The 11556-nt window shown below is 57.2% G+C and overlaps 1 long non-coding RNA gene across 1 annotated transcript; it reads right to left on the bottom strand.

Annotated features, from left to right (window-relative positions):
- Window positions 1–3319: 3319 nt before the first annotated feature.
- On the bottom strand, window positions 3320–4737 carry LOC137460406 (uncharacterized). Its single transcript, XR_010992836.1, has 3 exons — window positions 4620–4737; window positions 3835–4008; window positions 3320–3590 (listed from the first exon to the last, which is right to left on the bottom strand). It is a non-coding gene; the product is annotated as an uncharacterized lncRNA (long non-coding RNA).
- Window positions 4738–11556: the final 6819 nt, after the last annotated feature.

Here is an 11556-nt window from a genome sequence, read left to right as displayed (position 1 = left end):
CCCCTCCTTTGCGCGGCCCCTAATCACGTGACGATCGCTGGGCGAGTCTGGGTGCTGCCGGGTTCACCCTGGGATCGCTGGGCGAGTCTGAGGGCATTGGGGTCAGCCTGCAAGAGCTGGGAGAGACAGGAGAACAGCTCGTGAACTGGGAGTAGACTGCTCCCGACCGCGGCAAATCGACACCCACCCCCCCCCCCCCCGCCGCTGGTGTTTCTCGGCCCCCCCCCTCGCTGCCGCCCACCCTCAAACCCATAGCAGAGTCCTGCAGCAGGCACAGAGCAACTCCAGAGAGCAGCAGAGTCCACACTGAGCTGATGCGGAGCGGAGAAAGCAGAGGGGACGAGGATTACGCTGGCTAGGTCGGAGCCGACGGGGCGAGGGCGGCGCCATCTTGGGAAGGGCAGGCGCTGTCACGGGGAGGGCGACGCCATCTTGGAAAGGGCAGGCGCTGTCACGGGGAGATCGACGCCATCTTGGGAAGGGCAGGCGCTGTCACGGGTAGGGCGGCGCCATCTTGGGAAGGGCAGGCGCTGTCACGGGGAGGACGGTGCCGTCTTGGTGCCCTCACTTCCGTCTACATGCCCCCAGCCCTCCTTTCTCACCCTCTAAGGCCCTTGAGGTGCTCGCAGCTCGCCTTGAGATGCCGGGGGAGATGTGGCTGGGGGACCCTGGGACTGCAGGACACCCAATACCGGGGTGAGACCACCCCAATCCTGCGGGACCCCAAACCCTGGAACCCCCCCGAGACCTCTAACACAGCACCACCACTCCCCGCCCCCTCAGCTGCTTCAGGACCCTCCAGAGACCCCCCCGGAGACCCTCCAGAGGCCGCCAGACACCTCTCGATGCCCACAAAGCCCCTCTAGACGCCCCAGAATACCTCTCTGCGCCTCCCTGCAGAGGCCACTCACACCCTTGGCAGCAGGCGACAGCAAGCAGTACCTGGCCGTGCCCACAAGGTGGGAGCAGTGAGCAGAAGAGTCAGCGGCGCTAGGGACACCGAGACTCCAGCAGTGCCACACAGCAACCCACACGCTGTGGGGACCTGACACAGAGACCCCGAAACCACACTGAGGCACAGACCCCCCCACTCCTCCCTGACCCTCCAGACATGACCCAGGAGCCCCTCCAGAGGTCCCCAGACACCTCTAGATGCTCCCAGAACCCTTCACATGCCCCCAAATTCCCCTTTCATACCCCCAAGCCCACTTCAGATGACAGCAGACCCTCCTTAACAGGCCCCCAGCGCTCAGCAGGTCCGGTGCTGCTGTGCCTCGGGAGCAGATCAGCTGGTCTCCCTGCAGAGCTTTTTCCAGTCAATGAAAAAACAGCACACCACACACACACACGAAAGACAATCCACTGTTTTAATTGAGAGACAGTTGCTATTTCTGCTTCAAACCACACCCCACACCCCCCCGTGGCTCTGCTCAGGATGTGCTTTTCTCCTCTAGAAGCCTTTCTACAGAACAGAGGGGGGTCACGTCAAGGCCTTTCTGCACACAAATCACTGCCCTTCTGCAATCTCTCAATAAGCAGCACCGCTGTTCCTCTGCTGGAACACCTCACACTCACTCTTACACTTGCCCGGGGCTTTCCCTCCCCTCCAAGAACGTCCTGGCATTTCAAACATTTGGCATTTCAGGTCTGCAAGCAGCCTTTGTGGGAGGCTGCCCTCACCCCTCCCTCACTGCTCCTCTGCTGTATCCTCGCCCACCCCGCTGTGGCATCACAGAAGGAAAGACAGCCGAGCGGCTACGCTCCTGTTCTTTTTATCACCCCGAGCCGGGGACAGCCTTCTGGGCAAGGTTTGCAGCTTCAGCACACAGCTGAGCTTTGCTCTCACCCATTAAACCCTTTGGTGGTTTCAGCTTCCCGAGGATGTGTCGGCACAAGTCCTTGTCGGGGCACCGCAAACAGGGAGAGACAAAGCTCCGAGATCCAGGAAGAGGACGGCTGAGCAGACACTCCTAAAGAGAGAAACTTCATCAGCTGAACCTCACACTTCTCCCAGCTTTGCAACAGCAAAGAACTTTGTGAACAACACAGTGGTGCTCCTAAGGAGGTCACCAGCTTGCAAGTTACAGGAGAAATAAAAACCTTTTTATTACAGAAGCACTGGCAAAAATTTACGGACAGGAACAGCAGACGAGCAAATTCTGCGATTGAGCTAACGATAGACATCAGGCCTAGGATCTGGCTACCCTGACAAAGGATGCCAACAGGACAGAGTGAGGCCTCAGCAGCACTCCCAAAAAGCCCCACAGAGAGCCACAGGCTCTGGCCCGTGCCCCACCTACGGGCCGGCCCTCCTGGCAGCAGCGCAACACCACCTCTTCGGGAGCCCAGGGACTGACCTCAGCCCCCTAAGGGCCAGGCAAGGTTGGTTCCTGTTAGCTGCCTAAAGCAGCCTCCCCAGCCCTGCTTACAGGGACCTTGGGCTGCTGCTGGGGACAGAAGGGGGATGGAGGGCTCCACAACTCGTCACACAGGCCCCGAGCACAGGGCTGTTAAGCTGACAGGGTGCCAAGGGAACAGGCTGCCATGAAGGCACAGACCCAGGCCCTGAACTACAGGGTGGGTCACCTTGCCGCAGCAACACGACCCAGCGGCTTCGCTGCGTCCGACGAATAAAAGGAGGAAGTTCCACAGGAACAGAAGGGAAAACCTTTTCACTGTGTGTGCCAGAGCCCTGGAGCAGGCTGCCCAGAGAGTTAGTGGAGTCTCTGGAGACATTCAAAACCCGCCCCAGGTGATCCTGCACTGGCACAGGGGTTGGACCGGATGCTATTTTGGGGTCCCTTCCAACCCCTAACACTCAGTGATTCTGTGATTAGCTATGCTGGTGACAGAGTCTCACTGAGTGCTCTTTAAAATGTTTTTCTTTTCTTTCAGCCTAGGAGTTTCATATTTAAATAGACCTTCTGCTCTGTCTTCCCCCTTCCTTCTTCCATCTTGCGTCTAAACACTAGGAGAGCTTGATGAGCTGTATCCTGGGCGTCCCAACGTAACACATCTCAACTGCATACATGGATTTTGTAATCTTTTGCCCCATTGCTCGCACAGGGTGGATTAAGTTCATTACTTAGAGCTTGTCAGGACAGCTGTTGAAGTGTCCTGTGCAATGCAGGAGGAGTTGAATCCCATAGGAAACCACATTACTGTGCTTTGTCAGCCTGGTTATGGTCAGAAACCTCCTTCATTTTTTTTTCTCTTGAACAGATATATCACATGAGTCCCCAGAATTAATTTGCCTCTTCTCATAATTATTTCTTTAAAACTGTCTTAGAAGTGTCTCTGTCCTTCCCTCTCTCTAGATACTGGCCTCCTGAGCCCATGGCAGACTTGCACAGAGCTACTGCGAGCACCACTCTGCACGGCCTCTGGGGGGCTTTCAAGCACAGGCACCCCAGGAGAATCCAAACCTAACCTTGCAGCTGGCCTTAGAGCTCCTCTTTGGAAAACTGTCGCTGCCAGGGCCCACAAACCAACGTCCTCTGTCGGCAAACCGGATGTAAGGGCTGAAAAGTGTCAACGGAAACCGTAATCGGATGGCCCAGGAAGATCCTGCCGGTCTGAACACACCGGACCTGGAATGCACAAAGAAACTCTGTTAACAACTGCCTGTGTGTCTGCTCATAGCTTGAGGAGTAACAGAGCAGAACCAATTCCCAAAAGGTTTTCACTGCGTTCCCAGGGCAAGTAGAGGCTTGCTCTGGCTGTAGTTAATACCTAGAAATTCCTATCAAAATCTTTGCAGCACAACAAGAAAAAAACCAAACCAACCAAACCACAAACTGCTTTATATTATTAAGTAGGAACTCGAAAGCTTACAGGAACTGTGGGGATTTTTTTATGACAAATTATTCCTTTTCTTTTTTTCAGTGAGCAATTTGGTTTCCAACAGCTCCACATTCTGACACCAAAGCACCCCGCTCCGTGTCAGGGCTTGTGGCTGAGGCCGAATACAAATCTGCAACTGGTCCTCAGGCAAAGCAGTTAAGCTCCCTGAAAAAAAAGGAAAGAAAGCAAGAGTGAGTCAACCATAAAAACAAGACCTAACCAAACCCCCAAAGCCATTTTGTCAGGAAGTCGCCTCCACTATCACCCGCCACATGCTGAAATTCCCTTCCCCTGGGGCTCCTGCTTGGCCCACAGCTGGGGAACATAAAGCAAGGCACAGCCCTGTGGGTACCTGCTGCCCTGGAGCCACCAAAACCGGAGCACCCAGTCACTACCAATCCCACAGCAGACCCAAGATACAACAGGGACTCCATAGAGACTCCAAAACCTCACTGAGAACCCCCCAACTCCTTCAGGACCCCCACAGATTCTCCAACTTAGATGCCCACAAAACCCCTTTGGTTGCACCCAAACCCCCCATCTGAAACACCCAGCTCCACTTTAGGTACCCCCAGATGCTTCCAATGTCCCCAGACCCGCTGGTGGACCAGCCCAGAACCCCCTGACACTATCCCAGACCCTTTCAGGGGGCTCCACACCCCTTCTAGATGCCCACAAAACCCCTTCACACGCCAAAAGAAACCTTTACCTGCCTCCAAACCCCACGTGGGGGCCACTTAGCAGCGGGTGGCAGCAACCAAGTCTGTTGCTCTCACCAATTAAACCCTTTGGTGCTCTCAGCTCTCTGACCCTGTGTCAGTGCAAGTCCTTGTCGGCCGGCACCTTCGTCCTGATCCAGGCGGAGAGAGAACTGCCAGGAACACAGCTTCGCCGCTCCGCTTGCGGCACGCCTGCTGCCGAGGGCAGCCTCGTCCTCAGCCTGCCCGAGAGGAACACGGCCCCCGGGGCCGGGGGACACACAAAAGCCTTCCACAAAGGAAACAAGGGAAGTCTCTTGGCCACTCTTCACGTGCCGAGTGCGATTGTCATGTGGAACACACCGCGGCATCTGGAACGAGTTTAAGTCCAGGTCTGTGGCAGCACAGAGGTTCCTGGAATATCCCGGTACATCGATCCACAGGAGGTTGTCTTTCGGTCCCCAGTCTGATGCTTGGCAGCACAGCCATCACACCATTTCTCTCGAGTGCTTTGAACTGACAATTCATGCAGGAGAATAAAACCAAACAGGAGTAAGCAGCTTGGAAAAGAACTTTGATCATCACCAGGCCCAGCAAGAGGACACAGTCTCAGGCTGCACCAGGGGAGGTTTAGGCTAGAGGTTAGGAAGAGGTTCTGCACGGAGAGAGTGATGGCCCATTGGAATGGGCTGCCCAGGGTGGTGGTGGAGTCACCATCTTTGGAGGTGTTCAGGAGGAGACTGGATAGGGTGCCTGGTTGCTTGGTTTAGTTGATTAGGTGGTGTTGGATGATAGGTTGGACACGATGATCTTGAAGGTCTCTTCCAACTCGGTCTGGTCTATTCTATTCTATTCCGTTCCATTCCATTCCAACACCATCTAATCAACTAAACCACGGCACTGAGTGCCTCATCCAGTCTCTTTCTAAACACTTCCAGTGATGGTGACTCCCTGGGCACCACCTCCCTGAGCAGCACATTCCAAAGGCCAATCTCTCTTTCAACCTGCTCTATTCTATTCTATGAAGACCTTCTTCCTAACATCCAGCCTAAACCTCCCCTGGCACAGCTTGAGACTGTGTCCTCTTGTTCTGGTGCTGCTTGCCTGGGAGAAGAGACCAACCCCCACCTGGCTACAACCAGAACTGAGGGGACTGCAATCCTTGCAGCTTCAGCTTTCCTTCTCTGCTACTTCTTTTTTCAGATGGATTGTTTTTCAAAGGGACTGCTGGACAGCAGAACAGGATGGATGGCTGGGCCCCAAGAGCGGTGGGGAACAGAGTTAAACCCAGCCGGTGGCCGGCCGGGCACAAGTGGTGTTCCCCAGGACACCCCTTGTGAGAGAGTGAGTCCAGAGAAGGGCCACAAAGCTGGTGAGGGGTCTGGATAACAAGCCTTAGGAGGAGTGGCTGAAGGAACTGGGACTGTTTAATCTGCAGAAGAGGAAGCTGAGGGAATTAAGGTATGGTCTGGCTTCAGCTCTCAACTAGTTCCACGTTGAGCAAGGACAGCTTGTACTCACAGAAGGCACTGGCTGCTTGGGTTCAAGGTTCCTGCAGAGCTCAGGCTATCTCTCTTGATTAGTGAGGTCGTCCTGTCACCTAGGCAGAGAGAAGAAAATGCAGCTATGAAATGAGACCACTGGAATCGTGAGACTCGTTCTGTGTGAGACTCCAGGAGAATCCAAACCTAACCTTGGAGCTGCCCTGAAGAGCTCCTCTTTGGAAAAGTCTCGCTGCCGGGCCCCACAAACCCCACACCCTCTGTCAGCAAACCGGATGTACGAGCTGAAGAGTGTCGACAGAAACTGTACGTGGACAGCTCAGGAAGATCCTGCCAGTCCCAGCACACCAGTCCTGGAATGATCAAAGAAAGTCCGTTAACAACTGTCTGTGTGTCTGCTCATAGCTTGAGGAGAACCCCCCAACTCCTTCAGGACCCCCCCAGACTCCCCAACTTAGATGCCCACAAAACCCCTTTGGATGCACCCAAACCCCCCATCTGATACGCCCAGATCTGTTTTAGGTACCCCCAGACGCTTCTAATGTCCCCAGACCCGCTGGTAGACCAGCCCAGAACCCCCTGACACTATCCCAGACCCTTTCAGGGGGCTCCACACCCCTTCTAGATGCCCACAAAACCCCTTCACATGCCAAAAGAAACCTTTACCTGCCTCCAAACCCCATTTGGGGGCCACTCAGACCCCTTAGCAGCGGGTGGCAGCAACCAAGTCTGTTGCTCTCACCAATTAAACCTGGATGTTAGGAAGAAGGTCTTCATAGAATAGAATAGAGCAGGTTGAAAGAGAGATTGGCCTTTGGAATGTGCTGCCCAGGGAGGTGGTGGAGTCACCATCACTGGAAGTGTTTAGAAAGAGACTGGATGAGGCACTCAGTGCCATGGTTTAGTTGATTAGATGGTGATGGAATGGAATGGACCGGACCAGGTTGGAAGAGACCTTCAAGATCATCGTGTCCAACCTATCATCCAACACCACCTAATCAACTGAACCATGCAACCAAGCACCCTATCCAGTCTCCTCCTGAACACCTCCAAAGATGGTGACTCCACCACCTCCCTGGGCAGCCCATTCCAATGGGCCATCACTCTCTCTGTGCAGAACCTCTTCCTAACCTCTAGCCTAAACCTCCCCTGCCACAGCTTGAGACTGTGTCCTCTTGTTCTGGTGCTGCTTGCCTGGAAGAAGAGACCAACCCCCACCTGGCTACAACCTCCCTTCAGGGAGTTGCAGAGAGCAAGAAGGTCTCCCCTGAGCCTCCTCTTCTCCAGGCTAAGCAACCCCAGCTCCCTCAGCCTCTCCTCACAGGCCTGTGCTCCAAACCCCTCCCCAGCTTTGTTGCCCTTCTCCGGACTCCTTCCAGCAACTCAACGTCTTGCTTAAACGGAGGGGCCCAGAACTGGACACGGGACTCAAGGTGTGCCCTAACCAGTGCCAAGTGCAGGGGCAGAATGACCTCCCTGCTCCTGCTGGCCACACTGTTCCTGATATTGGCCAGGTTGCCAGTGGCCTTCTTGGCCACCCGTGCACGCTGCTGGTCACGACCAGAAGACAGGGATCAGAAGAGTCTTTGGCCAAGCTGTAAACCACTTCCTAACATTCAGCCTAAACCTCCCCTGGCACAGCTTGAGACTGTGTCCTCTTGTTCTGGTGCTGCTTGCCTGGGAGAAGAGACCAACCCCCACCTGGCTACAACCAGAACTGAGGGGACTGCAATCCTTGCAGCTTCAACTTTCCTTCTCTGCTACTTCTTTTTTCAGATGGATTGTTTTTCAAAGGGACTGCTGGACAGCAGAACAGGATGGATGGCTGGGCCCCAAGAGCGGTGGGGAACAGAGTTAAACCCAGCCGGTGGACGGCCGGGCACAAGTGGTGTTCCCCAGGACACCCCTTGTGAGAGAGTGAGTCCAGAGAAGGGCCACAAAGCTGGTGAGGGGTCTGGATAACAAGCCTTAGGAGGAGTGGCTGAAGGAACTGGGACTGTTTAATCTGCAGAAGAGGAAGCTAAGGGAATTAAGGCGTGGTCTGGCTTCAGCTCTCAACTACTTCCACGTTGAGCAAGGACAGCTTGTACTCACAGAAGGCACTGGCTGCTTGGGTTCAAGGTTCCTGCAGAGCTCAGGCTATCTCTCTTGATTAGTGAGGTCGTCCTGTCACCTAGGCAGAGAGAAGAAAATGCAGCTATGAAATGAGACCACTGGAATCGTGAGACTCGTTCTGTGTGAGACTCCAGGAGAATCCAAACCTAACCTTGGAGCTGCCCTGAAGAGCTCCTCATAGCTTGAGGAGTACCAGAGCAGGAACAATTCCCAAAAGGTTTTCACTGCATTCCTAGGGCACTTGAAGGATTGCCCTGGCTGTAGTTAATACCTAGAAATTCCTATCAAAATCTTTGCAGCACAGCAAGGAAATTGAGGGATGGGAAGGCAATATGTACTTACACGTTAGGCAAGAATTGGCTTTGCAAACTAATCTCTCTAACTGTTGGATATGCACTGAACTTCCTCGAGGCCAAATGAGGACCCCTTTATTTGGGGAAGCCTCAATGAATTGGACTTGGGGGGCATCAGACTGGGTGACTACATCTGAGAGTAACTTCCACAAGTGTCAGCATGGGAAAGATAGCTCAGAAAGCCTGGGTCCAAAGTTTGCCTTAAGAAAATATAGTATAGGAATATACTGTTGGCTGTGAGAAAGGGGGGAACTGATGAACAGAAAAGTCTCATTAACAGAACCACAGAGTTGATAAGAATTTTCCGCTTGTTAGCTGAAATGCTGGGACGCAGGGAGGGGGAGAGGGGTTGGCAGACAGCCTTTGGATAGAGAAGGAATAACAGGATTTGTCAGTGATTCACTTCTGTTAGTCTTGGACAAGATGCTCTTTTGTATACGATAAAGGACACCTGCATGATATGTGTACTTCTGCTCTTTTAGATAGATAAGCTTTGTATAGATAGGCAGCATCTGGACCTCTGTCATTATAGACAGATAACTTTTTGTGTAAAAGTTTGCCCAAACCTCTCTGAAGACACACAGCTCTTTTGAAATGATCCTACCTGTGTCAGGCGCCAGAATAGAAGCACGATACAAGAGACTTACTGAGTCTCTTGTGTGTCTTTCTCTAAGTCATTATCAACGCTGTTTGCAGCACAAACCCAAACCCAAACCCACCCCGAGACACCCCCAGCTCCCACGGGAGCCTGCAGAGACCTCCCAAAGGGTCCGTCGGAGGTGCCCAGCTGCCTCCCCACGACCCTTGACCCTTTCCGATGGCCCCACGAGAACTTTACGTATCCCCAGACCCTTTTAGGTGTCCCCAAGACCTCCTCCGTCACCCCCAAAAGCCCTGCCGATGGCCCCAGACCACCTTCAGACGCCGGAAGGAACACACCTGGGAGTCCCGGGCCGGCAGCGACACCGGGACCGGACCCGCTGCGGCGCAGGCGCCGTGTCCATAGCGACCACCGGGACGCTGCCCCCCTGGCGCGAGCAGAGCCGGGCTAGGGCGCAGGCGCCGGATCCATAGCGACGCTCGAGTCAAGCTCTCCGCCCTCCGCTCTTCCCCTAAGAATTGTCGAGCATTCAGCGCAGTTAGGCTGCAGAAATTAGCTCCCCCAGGGCGGCACACGCCGCGGCACGGCTGCACTGCCGGCCATTACACACCGGGTTGAGCACTGACCTCCCACGGGGCGGTATACGCCGCGGCACGGCTGCACTGCCGGCCATTACACACAGGGTTGAGCACTGAGCTCCCCCGGGGCGGTATACGCCGCGGCACGGCTGCACTGCCGGCCATTACACACCGGGTGGCAGCATTGAGCTCCCCCGGGGCGGCACACGCCGCGGCACGGCTGCACTGCCGGCCATTACACACAGGGTGGCAGCATTGAGCTCCCACGGGGCCTCTGGGTACGGTTGAGGCAGCAGCCGCCACCCCCGCAGAGCCCCGCCGGCCAAGCCCGGACACGCCCCCCTCCCCCCCCAAAAGCCCCGCGCTGCCCCGCCGGTGGCCACCCCCCCAAGCCCCGCGCAGCTCCAGCGGCTGCTATAGAGAAACCCCCCAAAGCAGCAGAGACCAGAAGAGCTCCAACCTCTACCAGCCACAACCCTGCACTAAGCCACTTTAAAGCATCTGGCGCCATGTTGTTGAGGGCGGTGCCAAGCTGGGGGGTGGGGTTCAGGCTGGAGGGGCGGTGCCACGCTGAGGGGGGCGGTGCCACGCTGGGGGGGGCGGTGCCACGCTGGGGGGGGCGGTGCCACGCTGGGGGGGGGCGGTGCCACGCTGGGGGGGGGCGGTGCCACGCTGGGGGGGGCGGTGCCACGCTGGGGGGGGCGGTGCCACGCTGGGGGGGGCGGTGCCACGCTGGGGGGGGCGGTGCCACGCTGGGGGGGGCGGTGCCACGCTGGGGGGGGCGGTGCCACGCTGGGGGGGGCGGTGCCACGCTGGGGGGGGCGGTGCCACGCTGGGGGGGGCGGTGCCACGCTGGGGGGGGCGGTGCCACGCTGGGGGGGGCGGTGCCACGCTGGGGGGGCGGTGCCACGCTGGGGGGGCGGTGCCACGCTGGGGGGGGCGGTGCCACGCTGGGGGGGGCGGTGCCACGCTGGGGGGGGCGGTGCCACGCTGGGGGGGGCGGTGCCACGCTGGGGGGGGCGGTGCCACGCTGGGGGGGGCGGTGCCACGCTGGGGGGGGCGGTGCCACGCTGGGGGGGGCGGTGCCACGCTGGGGGGGGCGGTGCCACGCTGGGGGGGGCGGTGCCACGCTGGGGGGGCGGTGCCACGCTGGGGGGGGCGGTGCCACGCTGGGGGGGGCGGTGCCACGCTGGGGGGGGCGGTGCCACGCTGGGGGGGGCGGCGCCACGCTGGGGGGGGCGGCGCCACGCTGGGGGGTCGGCGCCACGCTGGGGGGGGCGGTGCCTGCGTTGTGACCTCACGCTCAGCGTTCCATGGGTTTTATTCCCCTCCAAGACAACACGTTGAGTTCTGAGCAGCTGAGGAGCCCTGGGGAACACCTGTACAGAAACGTTCCTCCAAGAGCTGTCAGAAAAACGTTCGTTCCGCCAGCACTGCCGGCCGTTACACACCGGATGGCAACATTGAGCTCCCCCGGGGCGGCACACGCCGCGGCACGGCTGCACTGCCGGCCCTTACACACAGGGTGGCAGCACTGAGCACCTCCCTGGGCGTGGGCAGCAGCCGGGCCCCCACCTGGCTTTTATTTTCCAATGCTAAAAGCCTTTTAGAAGCAGAGAGGGCAGACAGGGGTCGTTTCCAAAGCTTTCTTACGCACCAGTCACTCCAAGCCCTCCCTCTCCAGCTGCAAACCAGAGGTTTGCCTCCGCCTCGCCTCACCCCAGTACTTACACTTTTAAAGATAGTGTGGTCCCCTCGGAGAATTTTCAGCACTTTAGGGGGGGGCCCCCAGCCCTCGCTCACCTGCTCCTCTGCTGCAGCAGCCCCCTGCCCCACGTGGCAGAACCAGCCCACCCACAATCCCCC

This window comes from Melanerpes formicivorus, unplaced genomic scaffold (assembly GCF_026170545.1).
Source record: "Melanerpes formicivorus ecotype bairdi unplaced genomic scaffold, bMelFor1.0.p_v2 SCAF_591, whole genome shotgun sequence".
In the NCBI taxonomy this organism is placed as follows: domain Eukaryota; kingdom Metazoa; phylum Chordata; class Aves; order Piciformes; family Picidae; genus Melanerpes; species Melanerpes formicivorus.
Note: the sequence above shows the minus strand (reverse complement) of the source record. Positions and strands in the feature narration are given on the sequence as shown.